We start from the raw sequence: 22906 nt of genomic DNA, 5'->3' as shown, positions 1-22906 counted from the left end.
ACTTTTAAGGGATTGGGCCTTTTGCCTAGAAAAGAAAATTAGTGATTGTAAGTTACTTATTCGTACAGTAGTTGGTTGGTAACAGTAACTCAAAGAGTGAACAGTTACAAAAGTAGTTACCTTGGATGTGTGATGCACTATTCCTAAAAGTATGGTTAACATCTTTATTTCCTTGCAAACCGTTTTGCCATTCTAATAGAAAGTAGATGTGAAGGTATATTACTCACCTGTGATCAAGTTGTGCCTCTTCCCAAAAGTAATGTGTTGGTGTCACCAGATTATTCCTGTTAGGATAATTGTACGAGTTTCCCCCAACTGGTCTTGCTTCCCCTGACCTGCTGTTAGCCTGGCCAGAATAAGTCTTTATTAGGTTGTTGTCTACCTAGAATAACTTTTAGTCATTCAGTAAAGTGTAACATTTGGTTTTGCTTTCCCCTGTACTGTTGTAGACAGACTCAGTCGTTTGGTTCTAACTGTCCATCACAAGTCATACCATTGCATTGTGAGGTTAAAAAAGTATATGGGTTTACTTTGTGATGCTGGAAATGCATCGGAGGGACAGGGCCTCCATATCCTTGTCCTTTACTGCTTTTTATCGTGTGTTCTGTCGTGTTTTCCACACAGGAGTTCATGTGGGACTCCTGGCGGTGCAGCTCTCTCTTTTGGTTTTGGTGAACAGACCCATGGGATACCCTTATGGCACCCATGGGTGGGGGTACAACCCTGTGCCCCTAGTCTATGGAGCATCCGCTGGTGGGTTTCCCGCAACCTAAAGACCAGACGCCGATGACTCGATGCCCTTGCTGGGCCACAGTTCTTCAAAATCTCTTTGCGGTCCAGAACTAATGTCACCGAGGTTGCCCGCACGCCTCTTCCTTGCAGGACGCCAACGCTCCGTCGTCAACGAGCACCGCTAGGAGCGAAGCTGCCACTTCACCGCCGTAGTTCACCCTGTTCTCCGTCAGAGGTTCGACGACCCGTGAATCCTGCCTTAAAGGGAGGGCACTCAAGAAGGGCCATCGATTCCCCGACGACGAACGCTACAATTCCAGGTACATTGGGGCTGTAGAACTATTGTAGAGGGAATTAAGACTCATAGAACAATACATGGACTGGGATTGTGATACATCTTTGCTTTACAGGTTGCCCAGGTGGGGGGACCTCCACTCAGAATTGTGCCTAGATGGTAAAAGCCAGTATTCTGCCAACTGTTCAACCATCTTGCTTTCCTTCCCCTCTCTACTGCTGCTTTCCTCCTTATTGATCTGTGTGGCATTTTGACAGTATAGTTGATGCACTTTAATGAGATTGGATAATATTTGTGGTACTACTTTAGAACTGTATATATTTACCATTGTTGATTTTCTCAGCACAAAGTGAGTTATTGTGATAGTGTAAATAACCTTGAATATTAATTATATAAAGACTGTTTTAACTAATAGTGTTTGGACATTCCTTTGTTGGGAATTGGGGACTACACTACTTAAGAACCAGCCTGCAGCTAGGCCTTGATTGCTTGACCATTGCTACCAAATAGAGAATCTTGGCTGGGGTCCTCTATGCCTCTCCTCTATCAAATGGAGAGCAGAACTACAGACAGCCCCCGCCCCCTCCAGTCTTTACATACTTACCTTGAGTTAGCTGTGTGCCATCCAAAAATAAGTTACAAGAGTCACTGCTCATCTCAATCTGTGTTTCACTGATCTCAAAAGCACCTGTAATTGAATATTACATACTTAGGTTTTAACTGTGTTATCACAAAAGTAGTTATAGGTTTTTACAGTGCCTGGAATAAGTGTTCCACTATTCACAAAAAGAATATTGTCCAGTTGACTGATTATGTGATTTGTACTGAGTAACTGTACAACTGGTAGGGTCTACTGCCCTTGCATTACTGAATGTAATTGTGAAAGTAACCATTGGCTTTTACTCCCCAAGAATGTGTAACATATACTGAATGTGTATGAAAAGGTTTGACTTCCGTAGAACTACTGTTAGGTGGTCCAAATGAGGTTTGTTTTGCTCTGTACACCTTCAAGCATATTGTTGTGATTACATATGTTTGATAGTACTTAATTACCCCTAGATTTATCTGAGCCTACTTGTATTTAAATAAATCCTTTATTTTTACATACATAGTGTTTCAGTGTTTCTTTGGGCCATTGGTATTACAATTTCATTTGTACTAATTCTACAGCTCTCTCTCCCTCCTAAGATAAGCCTGGCTGCACGGTCCACGCTACCCTGAACTCATGTGGTGCAGCTTTATACCAGGAGTGGAGTCTTGCACTGCCTCAGTTAAATGGTTTTAAAAACTGTCCTAACAATGAGTTATGTGTTGAGTACATGGTTTTTGTGGTCTACCTTTGGGATTGGTTATGTTCTGTCCATCGCCCTACTCAGACTTTGTTCAGCGCTGTCAAAGGTTTGGAGGTTATATGGGCCGGGTAAGTTAACAATCTGTTGTGAGTTAATGTTGTGCACCTTGCCACTCCCCATGCTTTCTTCTGTTAGTTTGTCTGTCTTGGTTTCTCTTACTCCTTTGCTTGCTATCACTTTCTCTTTCCATCCCCCTCACTGGGCAGTGTGATACTGTTTGGGTGGAAGTGGTGCAAGAGAAGGTGAAATAAGAATTAAAAGCTGCAGGAGCGTTTGTAAAGTGGCTGGACACTGCACACATAAACTGATGTAATGTAGGAGGATTTCACAACATGTTAATTTTGCAATTGGGGGCCTGGCTTGTTTGGAGGGTTTGTGGTCTTCATGGAGCCTATACTTTGGTGTTAAGCATGGAACTTGCCAGCATGCACTGGGTAGAGCAGCTCCATCAATGGTCCTGGAGGTAAATAGTAATTCATGAATGCTGTTCAAATATTTCTTGGCCTGAAATAAGCCTATGGACTTTGCGCTGTCGTTATTTCCTTCCATCTGTTCTAACTAGCAAGTTTACATGAATGTCGAGGCCCACTTTGCGTAGGTATAGCTGGTAAACTGGTGCGGGTCTTGGTACAAAACAGCATTCTCATCTTGTGGCAAATGTAAATCATCAAGTAGTTCATGCCCTCCTACATATGGCCTCATATATCATGCATGATTGTATTCTGTCATGCAGTCCTACTTTTAGGCCTCATCACACACTGATTGTTAAGGGGTAGCACCGTTCTTCTTTACATTGTTTACAGCTTTGGTCAATTAGTGTTTGAAAGTATGTTAGGTTAATGCTATTGAGTGTTAACATTGATGATGTAAAAGCGGGGATGTTACAGCATTTAAGAGCATTTTCTGGGCCTCAGTAGCAGACTCAGTATGCTGCAGGATTTATTCTTCTGCTACAAATGTAAAATGTTATTCGTATTTATTCGGCCAGAGTCGACCGGGTCACCTAATAGCCACATAAAGATCAACCGTTCAACCGTTCAGCTTGCATGTTCTTTGAGCTGTGCCCTTCTTTATAGGGTTGACACAAACTCTTGCCTCCAAATGAATAAATGCAATGAGCAACTGCAAAAGCCAATAGCACAATGGCACCCCGGCACACTTTGGACAGGGCCATGGAGGGTGGGGGAACTAGAGAGTATCTGGGATGCTCCTTTATCCCTTCCAAATGGTCTGCATGTATGCCACCTCCCAGCTTGCTCATGCACATGCAGAGTGCACCGCCATGACCTGTTGCGCACAGTTAATCCTGTGAGTAGGCAGTAGCGATTCCCTCCTTTAAATGGGGCATCAGGGAACACAGTCTTTTCCTCGTGTACTCGGACCCAATCCATGCCAGGTTCTTTGTGGGTTTGTTTTAACGTGTTTTTATTAGTATTTTCATTTTTTACCGAACCACTAAAAATACAACAGAAAAATGCGTTCTCCTTCTCCCCACCCCACCCTCCCATTCCTTAACAGCTGCATTCAGTAAAAACATTGTTCTACCATCCAGATGGTGTACTTTTTAGTTGAATATGTTCAAATTCAAAACCTTAACCTTTGCGGGCACCAGTTCTTTCGAAAGTTTTTATGTAGAAAGTCTAAAACAAACTCCCAATCCTTCTTGAAGTTCTTTTGTTCCCCTTGTACGATACTGTAGGGAGACATAATGCCAAATTTTTGTTAACCACTCTTGTTCTGATGGAGCCTCAAGTTGCTTCCATTTTTGAGCGATGAGTGTCACCGCGTCCACTGAAAATATCATATGCTTTCCTTTGTTTCCTTTCGGTTAAAATCTCCAAAAAATCGCCCAATCCCAGCATCGATTCTCCTGTGCCTCTTCGTATCTGGAGGCCACACATCTCATGCATAGCTTTGTTTACGCAATCCCACCAAATATGTACCCAAGTTCCTTTATCTTTATATCCCCTCCAGCATTCGTCTGAAACATTTTTATAAAACTTGTGCAACTTCTCAGGCGTTGGGTGCCATTGAACCATCACTTTCACCCACATTTCACGTATTTGAATTGCCTGCATCAATTTTGGAATTCCCTTCCAAACCTCTAACCATTGAGTCTCCGACATTGCAGTACATATATCTTTCTACCACAACGTTTCATAACTCCATTGCATTCGACTCAAGTTCTCTCCTATTATCCTGTACAGCGCCCCCACCATATGCCTGTCTCCTGTATTAGTGATAACGTACATCTCAAAAGCATTTACATCCCTTTTTATGTGATGCTTATTGACCATTAGCAAATGATGTAATTGAGCATATCTTAATCTTTCATTTTCAATAAGAATACCTGTTTGCACCGTTGGAAAGTTCTAATCTCCTGACCTTCATACATATCGCCCCTCTTCAAACATCCTGCTTAGTCCCATTGCTTAAATGCATTCTGTTCTAATCCTGGAGTAAACTGGGGTTTATGAAAAAAGAGGTGTGAAAGGAGAGGGAAACGTGGTAACACCTGCTCTTTACACCGCTGTATCCCATATCTGCGCTATCAACGCTGTTATTTTACTTCTATACGTTTTAACAGGACGATCCTGCTTTTGGCACCATAAAACTTCATGGAGGGGTTTACCAACCACTGCTCTATCCATTCGTACCCAAATTTGTTCAGAGTCCCCCTTTAACCATTCCTTAATAATCCGCAATTGGGAAGCCTGATAATAAATCTGAAAATTAGGAATCGCCATTCCCTCTTTTAGTACTGAGGATGTTAGAACCTTCCAAGCAACTCTAGGTTTCTTGCCCTGCTAAATATAGCCAATCATTGTCTAATTAAGTTCCTTAAAGAATTTCAGTGGGATCCTAATCTTTAATGCATGGAAAAAGTACAGCAGCTTTGGGCGGACCATACTTTTTTTTACATTTATTCATCCCATCCACGATAGCATCAAAAAGTTTCGTTCTTTAAGCCATTTTGTTTGACACCAGGAGAGGGAGATAGTTGGATCTATACATCAACTCCAAAGAGTCTCATAGCTGTATACCCAGATATCGCAAACCATGTTTTGTTACTATAAATTGATTAGCCTGTCTTGCCCTCTGATCTGTAATTTGTCATCATTACTGATTATTTCTTAGGGTCGCGACTTCACCAAATTGCATCAACTCTGCTGTTAAGGCTGGTAAAGAAGATGATACCTCCTCTAATGTCAGCAATAAGTCATCTGCAAAGGCCGTAACATTATGGCCTTCTCTCCCAAGTGGGATCCCTTTAATGTTCTCCTCGTCTCGAATTTTAGACAATAAAAGCTCAAGATGCAATGCATATAATATCAGAGATAACGGGCACCCCTGTTTAGTCCCTCTCGTAACACGGATTTCTTCAGAGAGATCACCATTAATAGCTAGTCGCAATTTTGGGGTTTAATAGTTTGCTTTTACCATTTGTAGGAACCCCGGGCCGAATCCCATATACTCCATTGTTAGGAATAAGAAGGACCATTCAACCCGATCAACCTCCTTCTCTGCGTCAAGCATTGGTACCCCTCCTGTCAGTTCCGCTTTATTTATCTTTCCTTTCAAATGGGCCACCCGTTGAGTACTGTCAATCGTTTCTCTATTCGTCACAAACCCAGATTGATCTGGATGTATCAACAACGGTACTAGTCACCCCAATCTAGTTGCCAATATTTGAGTGTATAGCTTAGCATCAATATTGGTAAGCGCTATGGGTCGGTAAGAACCACATTGGGTCCTATCCTTCTCCGACTTTGGGAAGAGCACCACCTTAGCTTCTTCCATTGAGGGCGTAATAATACCTTCCTCCCCTGAACAAATTAAATAATGAAGGTAAAACCGGGATTAGGTCATCAATGTAAGTCTTATAAAATATTGCAGTAAAACCGTCGTGTCCCGGTGCCTTGCGAAGGGGCTATGAGTTTATAGCTGCCTCGGTGTTACTTGACTTTCCAACTCTTTCCCCGTCAGCTAGCTTTAATTTGTTTAACCGGCATAGTTCTAGGTATGCTTTTTTCACTTTAGGATCTGGACAATCCGAACAATATAGCGCTGAGTAGTACTTAGTAAATGCATCATTTATATGCTGAGAATAGCCAACTTTCCCTTGCGCTGATTCAATGGTACAGATAGTTCTAGCTTCATCTTTCATTCGTACATCGGCCTTGTTAGCTTTAATATAATAACGCTGCCTTAAATATAATAGGGCCTTTTCTGCATGCCTTGTTTGTAACAAATCTTATTGTCCTCTAAGATATCTATGCTTTTTCCGAATTCGTGCCCCTTGATTTGTGACCATTTCCTTCCTAACTGATTCTATTTGGATCTCAAGGTCCCATTGGGCTGCTTGCAATACTTTTTCTTTTTGAGCTTTTTTTGCAATTAGTCCACCCCTTTATAGTTGCCTTGAAAGCATCCCAAACCCACCCATGGGGGGTATCCTGAGCCCCATTTAGTAAAAAATATTCTTTAATCTTTTCCCTAATCTCTTCGCCCATCACCTGGTCTTTATTATCTGCTCTGGAATTTCCATCGCCATATCCCTGACCCTTCGTTGCCATATGAAATTATTAATATTTTGCCTGTTACCATTTGTTGTATTTGCCCCAACAATGACGCCGAGACCCAACCGGAATCTATCCTTGAGAATGTCTGAACTGCTGAATAAAATGTATACCCCTCGTCCCCGCTCAGTTTCCCTCCACACATCTATCAGTGATAGATTAGCCATGGGCGTTTTTAGTTTTTGCGTTGGGTTACCTTACTTCTGTCAACCTGGGTGTCCCAAGCCATAATTCAAATCTCCTGCAAGTATAATTTGCCCCTCCACGAATCATTCTAATTTATCTAGTGCTCATTGCAAAAACACATCTTGCCCCGTATTTGGAGCATAAATCGTTGCAATCGTGTAGCGCTTTCTGCCCAGCTGTATTTTGACAAATAAGTATCTACCCTCTTTATCTTTTTCTTGTTCCGATATACTTTGACCAACTCAGTTTTTAAATGCTATTAAAACCCCTCCCTTCTTACCCTTGTCATCCGATTGAACAATATGTGAGTAACCATATAATTTAAGCTTGTTCACATCTCCCCTCGACACATGTGTCTCCTGAAACGCCACTATATCAGGTTTCTCCCGATTCAAGATGACCCAACTTTGCGTCTTTTAACTGGGGATTTCAAGCCTCTAACGTTCAGGGACAGGACTTGTAATGTTCTCATTCAGATGGCAGCTGACCACCTCCTCCCACCCGCCCTCCCCCCAACTCTAAAACCCCTAACCCTCTGAAACCTTTCCCCACCCACACAACAACCCCAATCCCTCTCTACCTTATCCCCCACACCCCATTCCTTCCCTTCTCCCCGGTCGAGCCCCACATATTTCACATCCTTCCACGCATTGTGCCGTGGAGGTCGAGCCCACTTCACACTCTGGGATTGATTGTGCAGGTCTACCTCTACCCTACACCTCCTGATTCCAAGCAGCAAGAAATGTACCCTCCATCTCTTGCCGTCTCCAATTGAAACATCTTATCCCCTTCAACCTATCCATATCTTTGTTGTTGCTACACAAAATACCACAATTAACACAATTGCACATCATCCATCACCGGAACTGTGTCGATCGTATTCAGTCATCAGTTCCTTCGAACCCTTGTCACTAGTTTTTATCTCGATGGTTTCATCCATTCCCATCTTCTGAATCTCACCTTTTCCTGAATTTTACGTATGTCTTTTTGCTGGTTCCCTTCGCCGCCATCTGCTAACTTCAAGATCCGCAAACCTTCACACAACGTAACCCGATGTTGCTGACCATCCCAGGTGAAAGAAAAAAGCCCAAAGGGAAATATCTATAACAAACCTGGTTTTTAATTAAGGCTTGAAACACTGGACCCATCAGCCTTCGCTTCAATGGGGTTGCGTGTGCTAAGTCTTGGAATAATAACATTTCTGAACAATTCACCTTGATGGGAGTTGCTTTCCTTGCTGCCAGCAAAATCGCCTCTTTCTGTCCGTATTTTTAAATTGCTGCAACCACATCCATAGGTCTTGCTCCTGGTTCTTTGCATTTCAGACCTACCCAACTAATTTGGTCGATCAAGACGTCTTCTTCCTTTTCCAAATCTAATAGATCAGCGAACACTTGTTGCATCGTCGCTCTCGACTCCCTGTCCTCGATAATTTCCGGGAGTAATTTAACCCTGATGTTGGATCTTCTCGATCTCTTTTCTGGGTCCTCGAGTTGTAATTCAACATTTTTGAGTCACCGTTGCCAACTGATCACTCAATAAATCTATTTTGCTAGTGTCTTCCGCTATTTCCTGAATCATTGTCTCATTCGATTCTACTCGTTCCGCCAGGTCATTTATATCACTTTTCACTTCTTGCAAGGATTGAGCGAGTTCAGTTCTTATGAGGGCGAGTTGAGATTGAAGCGTTTCCGTCATTTGATCCTTAAAACATTGAAGCATTGTTTAATTACCTCTGTTGTTGGATATCGCTCCAACAGTGTTTTTGGTAACGAAGCCTGACTTGTTTCTTGATGTATTGCCTGACCTTCCTACATAGATCCTTCCTCCCCCTGTTTGCGCCAATATTTTGAAAGGGCCCCCTCCTGTTTTTTTTTTCTTCTGGATCTTGGGGGTAGGTGCCCCCTCTGTTGATTCTTTAGTTTGTTTCCGGGACATTTGTACGGGGTGTCTATAGTCTGAAGTTATTCAGTAAGCTCTACAGACTTGTATTGGAATCTAGGGCAAAGATGCCACGGCTGTTCAGGGAAGCAATTCTGTGTCCACTCACTCTTGTAAACTTTCACCTTTCCCAGTGAAGGATCCAACTGCACTAATCAAATATTAATCGTTGCTTTTGGGTGTCCTCTGCTATGGGATGCCGTATTGTTCCCCTGCAATATAGCGGTTGTGACCATGTGATCCCTTCCAATAACATATAAGGGATCTTACTCTTAGTTCGCTGATAAATCCCTAGAGGCACTGTACTTGAGTTCACCCTCAATGTCTCTGTCAACTCTTTCAGCATTGCAGATCCAGCTCGTGCTTTAACCTTAACTTATCTGTAGTTACGTTTTAATCCTAATGTAAAAATGGCTCCGTCCCTGTGTTACTCCTGGGTCCCCTAATCCTTAATTGTTAAGTGGGCACCGTCTGCCACCATATGTTAGGTTCTCAGGGATAGCCTCCTCAAAGACAAGAGTTGCAATGTCTTCTTGCCTTGTAGATGGGCAGACTTAACTTGAGCTTTAATTATGTACTATTAACACAAGCGCTTCGGTATTCATAATTTTCATTACCTCTCTTGCGATGTGGGCCCCATTGCCAATGGGGTTCGAATTTGCATATTGAGAGTACCTGCTCACTCCGTTGATTGCTCTCTCCGATGTCTTTTACCACAGTAAGGATTCACTTTTGATATACAGGCTAACTTAAGACACAGCACACCTGTTCCTCTACCCGATGGTTGTTGCTGTCATCTAGTCCCCGTAGTTAACCATGTCTTCACTGTGCAAGCGACTATGTAATCGATTTTCAGTGCTCTGCTCAAGAACTTGAATAGCCCCTCAGTGGACTAATGATTAATATGCCCCAATGCAAGCGTTTTCGTTCCGATTGCTGAAAGTCAAGGTTTGTAGATCCCGCTGCAGTGTAATCACCATCTCTACAGATTCTTTGTGACATACAGTCACCCGCCCCCCAAGAAAAGACAAGAGTGCCTAGACATATACGGGTCTGGGACTCGCAAACCAGATGGTTGGCTAGATTCCGGACCCGTTTCCTCCAATCGGCGTTGAACTGCATACTGCTCGCCACACCCTAGCAGCTCCTCATGATCGTCGCGCTATGTTGATGACGTTGCTTTTGTTTAATTCCTTCTCCGCAGTTTCTCCACGGTCCTGGGGTTTTTTGGAGGCATGTGGCACTCTTCTTCTGTGAAGGGTGAATCTCGTATCTTATTTTCCCGGAGACGAGCAGGAGGAGCTCAATCTTCACACTCCACTGCTCACGGTGGCCATCTTGGAATCCCCTCAACTAAGATCTTTTTTAATGGGCTTAGCAAGTCTCTTTCCATAGTCGACATCGGGTCCAGATTGGAAGATCTGGGGCATCCCCTTTTTTATGATGAATAGAGCTCAAACTTTACACTCTCCACTAGCCAATGGCGAGTGATAATTGAATCTAGGCAAGTAAGACATGGTGTGATGTGTTCTTGTGGAGAATTGGGGAAGGGGGAGTAGCATTTTATTTTGGCTAGTAGCTTGCAACTTCTGTGATAAGGCAGTTCACTCTTGATCATCAAGGAGCTGGTAGTACAGTATTTGTGCTCTGGAGTGTGATTGTTCCCTGCATCGGCAGTAATTGTTTAAAACTTTTTCCTTCAGTTTTGATGGGGGATAAGGGGAGTGAGGCTTAGATCTCTGCGTACAGAAACGATGTGGATTGGGCTATGTGGTTTGATTGGCCCCTTTCTAAAGCAGGATTTTGGCCCTGAATATCTTACTTTGACTGTGGTGAGATCCATAATGTCTACAACACTAGTGACTTCCTGGCATGAGTGGAGTTCCCAGACATCTGGTCCTGCAAAGGCAGCGGCCTGGGTTTTAGTGTGTCCATCATTGCTCTAAGACATTGGTCCCAGGGGCACCCAGAGTGTTGACGATATGGAGCTCCAAACTCATCTGAGGTTGTTCTCCAGGCACTCCTTGAAATGCGACGCTTACCAATATTTGGGGCTTTGTCGGTCAGCAAAACGTTATACATGCTTGTAAGGCCTCTGCCCCTCATTAGCCCTTTCTCTTCAATCCCAATCTTCATGCCGGTCAGATAGCACAGTGAGCTAAGCGCTCACCCCTGATATCTGTGCGCAGTCTGCTGTGGCAGGTTCGAATCCTGGCAGGGCCTACTGAGACTTTCATCCTTCTGAGGTCGATACATTATTCTGTGGGAAAATAATGTCTTCTGTTATTTCAGCGCTCTGAGGGGTATGGGTGTGTAGCGCTATATAAGAAATGCATTATTATTATTATAATGTTACTGTGTTATTGTTCTCTGCATCTGCCCTTGTTAAATGGATCATTTAAATCTCCACACCCTTAATTCCTATTTCCTAATGGGTGTGAGGCTCCCTCTTGTTTATTTTGTGCCTGAGGAATTGAAAACATTTGAGGTAATAGGGCAGGTATGTAAGGAGGAATACCTCAGTCCTTTGTGAGTCTGGTGTTACAACATTCTAAACCTAAGCAAACCGGTTAGCCAAACCTAGTGGTAGTTGTTGGTTGATGAGGTCAGCTCCTTGGAGGGAAGAGTGTTATAGACAAGAATACAGAGTAACAATGAACACTGGTATATCAAAGTATGTTTTAAATCTCATAAACCGTAGATAATTATGCTCCTCCTACTTACAGGGAAGTCATGTGGGTGCAATAAAGTCTCCAGTTCCATAAGGGAAAGTTATTTAGTGCTTAACTTGTTAAGGCATCTGATGCCCTGCAGGTTCCTTACGGCTTACGATCTCTCGTAGGAAATAGTAGAAGATGCAGATAGAATTCTGATACGTCGAGCGGGATAATGACGCTGATGCTGCATGGTTACTGATTGGTAAGTATAGTCCCATTGCTGTAGATGAGGGGGGGGTGGGGGGGTGGCAATGGAACAGGTTTGGCACCATTCCAAACTTGAGCTGATTGGTGAACACTTTGCAGTTTTGTGTCTTCTGCAGTAAGCTGGTGGCAGTTCCTGTGTTGTGCTCCCGGTGCAGCTCGATAAGATCTTCAATTAAGCAGGACAGCTGCACTGTTGCAGAAGAGGCTGGTATGCTAAAGAACTGTGGGCCAATCTTCCACCTCCTGAACAAAGGGAAGAGGGGAAACTACTAACAATGGGGTTCATGGCTCTTGAGCAATTCCAACTCGTGAAAATAGATTGGGGCGTCCACTGGGAATGGATACCCCGAAAGGTGTGAAAGGCCAAACGCTCAGAAATCTCTGCATCGTGCGATGTGATCTTGAAAGCGAGCATCCCAGAATATCCCTTATACCATTTTTGTGTTGTTAAATGGTGAATCCTTTTTGTATCGCTGATTGATATGTTGCTAGGCGCAGTACGCAGAATGCTTTGTGGCCACCTTTTGAATGGAAAGTCTCTTTGGGCGCAACATATGCTGCCTTTAAACTGCTGTACTTGTGATAAACATTGATTTGTGTATTTCTATTGTCTTGCAAATTGCCCTTTGACGAAAGACTTTATGATTTGTAAAAAAGCTATTTTGTTGCAATTTGCATGTTTGATGATATGTTTTCCTGGATATAATGAAGTTTGCTCCAGAGCTGTCCTCTCGCATCACAAACTGCTTTTCTGCCATCAGTCACTGGATAGTGCCATGTTGCTGAATGTACCCCTAAAACGGAAGTGATTTTTCACCTGGCCTCCAGTACTGAATTCCTTTTCCCTTCTTCTGTATCCTCTCCCGCTGACCTCCTTGGTTCACCTTAAGGTTTGCAATCTGGCTGTTGCCTTTGGCATCAACCGCAAACTTTAGCCCTCCATCCCCCACTTCAACGTCTGCCAAGCTTTACCTTATGAACATCCATAAATGTGTCCTCATCTCACCTTTTTATGTCACCAAAACTTTACATGCCTCCAGAGTCCTTGGCATGCTAGAATACTTCTCCAGCCACTTTGTTTGACTCCTGCTCTACACCTTTTGTTTTTGTCGGCAAGGTATTGAACTTGGCTCCCTATACCCTCCGCAATCTCCCTCGCCAAACTCTGCACACCGGTTTCATGCTCCAGATTCAAATTATTTTTATGTGTACTTTAATCCATACATGGGCTAGTCTCCCCTTAAACCTGCCACCACTGAATCTCTCTGGATACTCACCCTCCCACTCTACACTGCCAAGCTCTCCTCCACATACCTGTCCACGATGCGCTGCCTCCTGCTTTCTCTCCTTCACCCTCTTGGCTTCCACACATGCCGCCCAGGGGTGTTGCTAGGTCTGGAAACGATCCGGGAATACACTGTCAGGTCTTTCAGGACTCTGAGCTAGTTAGCCTTTTGTTTATAGCCCCTGAGCTTCTATCTGGGGCTACAACCAAAAGATATAGGTACCCCAGCCTCCCCCTAGAATGTCCTCTGGCCCCACCCCTAGAAATGAAGGCCCTTTCAACAGTGATTGGCTTCAAGATCGCCTCTCAATACCACCTTCTCTCCTACGAGGGAACTCCCTGTACTTAGAATCCTATTGGATCCCCTGCACCACCAAAGATCCCCAACCACCCTCCTTGCCGGATTGTGGATCTGTTTGCTGTTTCCAGCTCCTTATCCACCTCCAGTTTGTGTAATGTAATAACTAATACATCAAACCTTCAGCAGTGGCACTATTCCAGCCATCAATATGCCTTTCATGCATTGCTCATTGGTAATGCGCTTTTAATTTTTCATTAGATACAATCATACAGCATCATACTTTCTTTCTCAGTGCAAGTCTATCACATGTCACTGCTGTTTTTGGGTAGCTCGTATGGTTTGCTTTTCACCGTGATATACTACCAGCTTTTTGCTAATAGGCGGTTAACTAGCATTGCGTACAGATTGCTTCAACAAAGATCACAAATTAACATCTATAGTTTGTGTATAAATGGACAAAATCACTAGACCTAGTGTGGAATGTGGGAAGATTGTACAACCTTTAACCCCAGCTATGAGGCAGAAAATTATTCCCTGTGTCTAGCAGCTCCATGAGCCGACCGGTCCGTAGATTTATCAGTTTCCCTTGCTTGCAGAATGCATCAACAATCTTGTTTTCCTCTAAGGAGATCCTCTGGCTCGTATAGTAAAACCAGTGTTGCTCTTCCTTTCCCCTCCAGATTCCTGTCAGCCAGCTGGCACTTCCCTGAAAATGGGACTCACCTGGGTGCCATGGAGGGACTACCTGAAACTGGCATCGACTTGGTGAGAAACTGACATTCCCAGTCCCAACCCTATTTATTTTATTATGTTTGGTTTATTACAAACCTTTTCATAGTTCAAACAAGAAAAAATAGAGCGATATACAATATACATCATTTCGTCCCGTTCAGAAAAATACCCGTTACATGGTGTACATCAGTTTAAAAATAAAAACGCAACCTGTAAAGATTCATTTACTAGTTCTATGGCATAGTTGAAACATTTTCAAGAAACGTCATCACTGTGAAAAACAGCTGACATCGTGCTAGCACCATTCACAGAAGTCCCAAAATACCTTAGTTGTGTTAGCCCCCTACACGTCACAACCAAATGATTTAATTATTCAATGAGTCCCACTTCTTCACAAAATCTACAGTTTGACTGCATCTTTTGTATCGGTTTGCGGACACTTAGTACTTTTCTAGTCAATATATTCAAGCGCAGTCTCATAAATTGGTCCGGATAGTGGGGACAAGAAAATGTAGCTAGATATGCTGGGAGACCATGAATGGGTCTCCTTTCATGTTCTAGGTTTAGTGATAGTGTATATTTGCTTCTTTTTGCTTGCGTGTCTAGCCAATCTTGCCAGAGCAGTTTTTTCATAACCATCCCCGGATTCGTTATTAGCACCTCAACCAAGGTGTTCACCAATTTTAACCAGCCCATACATATCATTTGCCAGTTATCTAAAAACCAATCCGTTGACATTATTCTTATTTCTCAAAAGATCAAACGGGGGGATGAAGTCTGACATGACACACATTGGTAACATTTTCCATAGAACAATAGAAGACGTTGACTGCAGATCCAGTCCATATCTAACTGAAACCATCAGAAGTCCCTTAGGAAGACGGGAGTACACTTCTCCAGAACAATCTTCCAAGCCCTCCCAAATTAACCACAAAAGATTTATGGCCACCTCTGCTCCATAGGTTAATATTGGCGCAACCTTTTGTTTATAAAAGGTCAAGGCCGGAATGATAGTAAACTTTCTGTATTGCTTGTGCAATACCAACCCTTGTGCCACCAACTTCTTAACTTCAGATGTTAACGCTAGGTTATCAAATCCACCTGCATTAACCTTCCACCCCCACATACCAATTAAAGGCACATTTGGACTTCCTTTGTGATGTGCTTAGAGTCATTGTTTTAGATTTGTTTGTGTTCATTCTCAAGTCATTCCTGCTTGGGTAAGTCAGGGATTGATTTAGCCTTTGCTGCATGCCTATTGGCGTTTGTTCAATAATGACCAAGTCGTCTGCATATAAGATCCAAGATACTGGGCAATCATGAATTTTAGGAGGAAAGGCGTTTATACCTCTCAGGGACTCGCATACATCCGATAAATATAAATTAAACGATGCTGGTGCCAGAGGACAGCCTTGTTTAAGACCACTAAATGTGTTTGAGAAGGTGCCTTTCGTTGTTGGTTTAACTTGTATTGAGGTGGAGGAGTATAGGGTCTTGATTGCCTGAACAAGGTCAGCTGGGTATTTCCAACTTTGTAGTTTCTCCAAAAGCCTCTCTCTGCTGACACTGCTGAACGCTTGGTCCAAGTCGAAAAATGCCAGGTGAATCTTTGATTTATTCTTTAGAGCTCTTAGTTTTAGCAGGTTCAGCCCAAAGAGGTTTAGGCTAGTGCCCACCCCCTGATGAATCCGGTCTGTCGAGGATCTAATTATCTAGCTTTAATTGCCCAGGTGTTTAAATGGCGTAGCAGTACCGACGCAAAGATCTTTCCCAGTATATCAAGAAGGGCGATAGGACGATCATTCCCAGATCTTCTCTAACGCCCTTCTTGCAAACCGGGACAATCAATGCCGTTTTGCAAGGGCTCTGGCCCTTTCTAGCAGCCATCACCTGGCTAATTAGTAACACAGTAATATAGGTCCGCCCATGGACCCAGGGCTTCCTTTAGCATGGAATTGGTGAGAGTGAGACTATCGGGCCCGGGGGCATGGGAGGAATTTAGCTTTCCAATGAGTCCCTCAATATCGTCTTTGTCGAATTGACCATTTCCTTGGGGGTTTAGGCACTTCATGTTTATCTTTTTGTTCAACCAAAGCAAATAAAGCTGTGTAATGATTTATCCAGCTCTTTTCAGAAACCGGTGAAGAAAGTAAGGCTGATTGCAGCATACCATTGTTGTTAATCAAGTCCTGCATGTTACGGGTGTTGTTTTTACATATGAACTTTAACATTAGTTCTGCATCATGTTGTAATCGCAGGGCTCTTTATGCAATCGACCAGTTTCTGTATTGCTGCTTTCATTCTTTAATTAAAATGTCTCTCTCTCACGCAAGGGGTAGCCTTAATTTCCTTTGATCTGCACAAAACGTTTTCCTTGTCGCCACTAGATCTTTGTAAGTGTCAATAGGTATAAAGTCTGCCCTCCCATAGTTGCGTCTCGCTTCAGCAAAGTCTATTAGTACCCTTTCATAGTTTAGGTCCACATTGGTCCTACTCCGGTTGATGCTGTATTTTGATGAAATAGTTTGGACTTAACTTGTTCCACCCTTGGTAAACCTAATTTACATCTCTAGCTATACATCTTGATATTTCTTGTTTCCTGTTGCACCTGATTTCCAGCAAATTATGATCCTATCTTTCATTGGGATCACCAACAGTAGGTTCAGCAGGTTGCTTGAAACAAAGAAGTAATACAAGCAAGCTTTCTGTTTACCCCTTAACCAAGTTGTTACCTGGGATACCACCCTTAGTTTGACCATATAGCATATGGAGACAATGCTCACTCACTTCACAGATCCACAATTCTGCCCCTTTGTAAAAAACACTTGAAGAGCAACTTGACCTGGTCATCTAAACATTTAATGTTCAGGTCTCCACAGATCACATTGTGGGGATCATTCAAACGGGTATAAGCTGTCACAGGCTCGTCCTGCTCCCCACGATACCAGTGCTCACCCAGTTCCCCCACGACACCTCAGGCATTCCAGGCACCTGGATACAAAAAATACACAGGAGACCAGAGGTAGAGAGAAATTGGCTGTAATGCAACACACACCAGTGCATGGGAGGGTACTCATAGCTCTGCCCCTCCAAAGCCTGGCTCATCCTTATGTACAATGGAGTAGCTAAATCTATTCTCCACCCATAAAGCAGCATGTATGATAACAAACAGGTCATTTCGTAGAACAGGAGGAAGAAAGTACATTTCACAACTGTCGGCGGTTTTCTGCGAGGCAGGCTCTGGCAGCCTTGGGATTTGAGCCAGCAGCTTCATTGCTGTGTGCGTTCTCAGGAGGGGCTCTTCATGCCCGGCAGTCTGAGGCATCACAGCATTCCACAGCTCAGCTGTGCTCTGCGACATCGCTTGGCATGGGTATTTAGCTGTTAGGCCAGTTTCTTAGGCAAGTCTATAGGCCAGTACCTTTGCATCCGATGTATCTCTAAGAAACCAAAAGAAAGTGCAGTATCACAAATTGTAACATATGCCCACTTTTCTCTCTTCTCATTTGATCTATGAACCACTATATCCGTCCAAATCCTTGCACTACCTCTACATAACGCACACTGCAATAAAACTATTCTGATATACACATACTCAATAAGGAAGAAAAAAACAAAAAACATGCCTTAACTCCTCTAAAGCCATTCATTCACTGTATTGTATTGTATAAGCACCCCCACCATCATCGGCCATTATCCAGGGTGCATCTAAAACAACAAAAACAGTCAAACTACACGTCACTCCCTTTCTAACTCTGAGCAACCCTGTCATTAACATCTAGCACCTCCTCCTTCACGGGTCTGTCATGTTTGTGTGCACTGTCAAAGTCAATGTTTCTCTTAATTTCCAATATATAGTCTGCCTCTAGTACCGCCCAGTCCTTGGGTGCACCCGCAGTCAGTGTCCGCAACAACTTGTCAGTGCTTGTCATATTTTTCTCAAATAGCATCTTGCATGGTGAATACTTGGTCGGTGACCACTCTCTCACTTATAGGCCATGAATTACGACAGCCAGTCTTCCCACTGTGTGCATGTTGGGGAGAATTCTCAGAAATGTGCTAATTCCCTTCTACCTTAGAGACCCCCAGCTCTTTTGCTGGAGTTTAGGACTTTTAATTTCTGACCTGGAGAGAGTGAGACCTTTTTCCCACTGACTTTGTGCTTTAACTATTCCCCAGGAAAGGGTTAACTTACTTTGCATTGGAGGATTCAAAAAGTACTTGCCTGTTTAAGAATATTAGTTAACCATAAATTCTCTGTTGTGGTTTGGGTTTGAGAGGTTAATAATGCGCCAGTGATTTGCGGTTTAAAGACATTAGATAGTAATGTTCCCTGTCACAGTGCGTGAGGCCAAAGAGGACTCCCACTGCATCTTAAGGTACAAAATCAACTAGTGCCACACAACAAATTTGCCACACAACAAATTGTGCCAGTGTTAAATTGAGTTTGTTTAATTAGGTTTCCATTAGCAAATAGAGGTCCGTTAGCAACATGTGTCTCGGCTATTGGCCTTCTTCACAGCTGGACATATAGTATTCTTGTGTACCACCATTACGAGATGGTAGCGAATATTAGTCCTTCTCCAAGATCCTTTTAAAGGAATAATCTATGGGTAAGATTCCCCGTACCTTGCCTACATCTGTCAGAGTCCGGATCTTGGATCTTGGAGAAGGACTAATATTCGCTACCATCTAGTGATGCTAACGGACAACTAGTTGCTAATGGAAACATAATTAAAGAAACTCAGTTTAACACTGGCGCAATTTGTTGTGTGGCACTAGTTGTGTTTGTTATCCATTGTTTTATTCCCTCCTCTTTTCCTTTTTTACACTAACCTCAGTATTGCTCTGAATGTACTGGTGATATAGCAATGTCCACAGTGTCCTAGTTATTTAAGTCCCCTCAGGGTGTAGGAAGTGTCTGTGTGCCATCCCCAATGGGTATCTACAGATTTACTGAAACTGAGTGTGGTTTTGAAGTATATTTTTGTGTTACATATATTTGCTCCATTCTAAAGAAGGCTTATTCAACTGACTGTTAAGGTTTCTGGATTAAACAATTATTTATTAACTTGAGTAAGTGTTTATTTGGATACTTGTCACTGGGAATCTCTGTGTAACCACCCTACAACTCGCATTGACCCCTCTTGAGATAAGCCTGGCTGCTCAGTCACTCTACCAACGTGTGAAGTACATGCTTATACCAAAGGTTGGGTTAACTATTGCCAAGAGGACAAGGCTGGTCCAATCTCCCACAGGGTACTGCATACAATCTTGCCTAACAGTGCCTTTCACATCCATCTGCTTGAACTGCTCCTTTTTTGGCTCCTCTTTCTATTTTTTCTTCCAATGAGCCACACAAATGTCCACGTGCTCCTGCCAGCCCCTTTTGGCCGTGGGCTACCAAGCCATCTCTGTCAGGCACTGAAATGCATTGTCTTGCTCTTTCTCTGCATTGATATATTGCATCATTTGTTCATCCTCCCCTTTTCGATTGGCCAGGAGCTGCACACATTTCCTTTGACCCTCTTTCTTGCTCTTCTGTAGGATAATCTTCTCCACTTCAAGCTGTGGGCCCTCCGCCACATGCCACTCCTTATCTTCTATGGATGCCATTAGTTGTGGCTGTAGGTCATTGTCCGGTGTCATGGGCCGCTCTCGCTCAGATGCTGTTATCTTCTTTCTCGTCAGAGCTAACTTCACCGATTTGTAATTCACCATACTGTGCTCTTGCTGCCCCAAACACTATTGAGTCATGCTGCCACTGACCACCTTCTTTATAGGTGGGCCTGGCAATATCCTTCCCAGGTGCACATGCCCTGAAAGCATCCTGTTTGACAATCTCTGACATGCATTGACCTGACACTACCCCTTTCACTGGGATTTTGTTCACTGCCGCTTCTAAGCTGCACACTGCACCCGTCCTTCTGAAATCCATTTTATTTCTTGCCCTTCTGTCCGGGTATCTCTCCCCCATGCTGTCAGGACCCTGTATGTGTGTGTCAGAATGTGGGTATTACACCTAATAGCTGCCGTCACCACAACCATTGAGACTACCGGTAATCAGCCTTTCTCTCCCTGCAGGCCCTATTTGCCAAATCAGTCAATGCACCCCTTTTTCCCAACATGTTCTCCTGCACCTCTGTTGCACCCACCCCCCTCCCACCCCTCTTCTCTTCCTCCCCTTTCTCAGAAATACGTATAACCACCCCCACAGCGTTCTGCGTCACCCACTCCAATCCGTGCAGGCACAGGTGCTAGTACCTCACGATCCTGCCCCTCTGTCTGGTCTCCCTCCTACCACTCCTTGCACTCCTTCCCCAGCACTGCTTTTCTCACTGTTCCTGGGCAACCCCCACCTCCTTTTTTCCTTTTGTACTGACTGGAGGACCACATCCCAATTGTCCACCATGCTCCTCAACCTCTCCAGCACTGCCATTGACCCCGATTTATGACACATCTGCCCCCTCCTCTTGCCTGGCCAGTAGATGCATCTTCCATATTGTAACTGTAATCTGTAACTGGTATCTGCTCTACTGCAGGTTAACTCATGCTTCCGATCTCACACTCGTGCCCTGTGCCTTTTTATAGCATCGACCCTACGTCTCTCCAAGACAGGTGCTCTGACTGTATTACAGGTGCCCAAGGATGCTCAGTCAGTATTTGCCCTTGAAACCCTGTACTGTATCACTGCAGCATTCTGAGGCACTGTCTCTGTATTATTCCTGAAGACTCCACATTCCCTTAGTCAAGCGTGCAACAGGTGCAGCAAAAACACTTTTTTCACTTGTCCGTTATATTGTTGTAAATCCCAGTCATAGCTATAGGGCAATGTAGGAGTTTTTCCAAACCACAAGAATCTAATAAAGGTTTTGAAACTTGTAACTTTTGTGCCAGTGTCATACCTGTCATACCATGCCTCCCTTACACACCCCTGTTCTCTCCCTGTTTTGCCATCTGGTCTACAAAGTTAGTGAACAGGGATCAGGGTAGGCCTTGGGCGAGATGGTATGCTGATGCTCTTTTCTCCCTTCTTTTTACTTCTGCAATTAAAGCACATGACTGTCTCTGCCCCAGCCCCACTGATATGTTTCCAGATGAATTGTTGCATTAGGAAACGTCTTGTTTTCCCTGCATGCCAGCAAATCTCTTTGGGTGATGGTGTATTCTAATGGCTAAATCAAGCGCTAAATTGCTTTAAAATTCCAGATTTTTAATATGCTTTGGGCAATTACACATATCCCTTATATTAGTTGTATCCAAGTAAAAGGCCAACGAACAGGAAACCAGAAAGGCATATGTTGCCTGATTGAGCCACACCCATAAAATGTCTCTTGAAACTAAATCCTTTTTTCAAAGTGTACAGTTCCACTGCTTTTCTTTTTCCACTTCGATCAGAGTCAACTCCACTGATCTGTTCAGTCGGGCCTTCCATCCAGAGACGGTTTTCCAGGCTGTTCACTGCTTTTTTCTGCCAGGATCTTACGCTTCTCACTGCAGTTACCTGGACCTCCAAGGAGTTTGGACACCAACAGCCTGCCTTTATCTGCTCCTTGGTCGTGACGGGTCACCTCCACCTCAGTCCTTGTCATGGGACCGTCTTCCTTCCTTTGCCCACTGAGCTGCTGGGATCTATCTGCACTTGCTCTCTTGCCTTCCGTGAGTCTTCCTTGCCAGTGTTTTGACTGCTTGTTCAAGGGGCTGTGTTGTGGTAAAACTGCCCATTCTTAACCTGGTTTCTTAACCTCTGGGTCCTGTGGTGGGATATTATTCGAGATACTAGCCCTCAGTAATGCCTTCGCTCCAGTGTCCGTCGAGATCCTTTGGAATTGAGTCTCAACCGCAATTCCCATGGACTAGCATTCCTGCTTTGCTGCATTTTCCTCTTGGGCTTCTGGTTCTTTTGTCGCCATCTACAGCTCTACTTTTGAGTCTCCTCTGATACTCCCTTGGGTTGGCTGCTGTGGAATCCGTACCTGTGTGGTGAAACAGAGGCTTACCTTACTTAATTCTCACCATGCAAGTGGATGGCCTATAGTCTTGGTCCTGTGGAATTCTGTGGACTTTCTTCTTACTCTGGAACTCTCCTGAAGGCGTTTGAGGGTACTTCTCTGCCTCTGGATATTTTATCCTGTACTCAAACGTGGTTCACGGAGTCGTGGGTCAAGAACAAGATTTTGAATACTTATTCATTCATTTATTTCATTATTTGTATAGCGCCTTTCACCATAATTATGGTTCCAAAACGCTGTCTGTTGAATGCCCTCAGTGGCACGGGAGTCCACAATTTGAGAGAATTTGGAGGTACTATATGCATGTGTGCATTATAGCCAATCAAAGTTATGTGAGAGGGGGCCATGAGCGGGGGGCCAAGACCCTGCTAGTCACCCATGTCTGAATGTAGTGTGGATGGGCGCAGCAGAGGTATACTATGGACTTAAAGGGGAGAATTGTGTGTAAGGAGAGTTTTGTGGGAAGCTACAATTTGTGTCATTGAAAGCTGCTTCATTCTTCTGGCAGAGGTGTTGTGCAATAGTGTTTGTAGTTTATGTGCGAGCAGGGTGCCTGTGACTTGTGG

The 22906-nt window shown here is 43.7% G+C and overlaps 1 protein-coding gene across 3 annotated transcripts in view; it reads left to right on the top strand.

Moving 5' to 3' along the window:
* Positions 1-22906, top strand: part of STK16 (serine/threonine kinase 16) — a 250437-nt gene that overhangs the window by 35887 nt on the left and 191644 nt on the right. The window contains exon 1 of one of the 3 annotated variants that reach the window (XM_069616906.1): positions 14342-14361. The exons of the other annotated variants lie outside the window; for them this stretch is intronic. The gene's annotated coding sequence lies outside the window, so the exon portion shown is untranslated. Of the gene's footprint in view, positions 1-14341; positions 14362-22906 lie in introns of those variants that run through there. 3 annotated transcript variants of the gene reach the window in all.

This window comes from Ambystoma mexicanum, chromosome 9 (assembly GCF_040938575.1).
Source record: "Ambystoma mexicanum isolate Mex_15411 chromosome 9, UKY_AmexF1_1, whole genome shotgun sequence".
NCBI classification, from domain to species: Eukaryota; Metazoa; Chordata; class Amphibia; order Caudata; family Ambystomatidae; genus Ambystoma; species Ambystoma mexicanum.
This window is presented reverse-complemented; position numbering and strand designations above follow the sequence as displayed.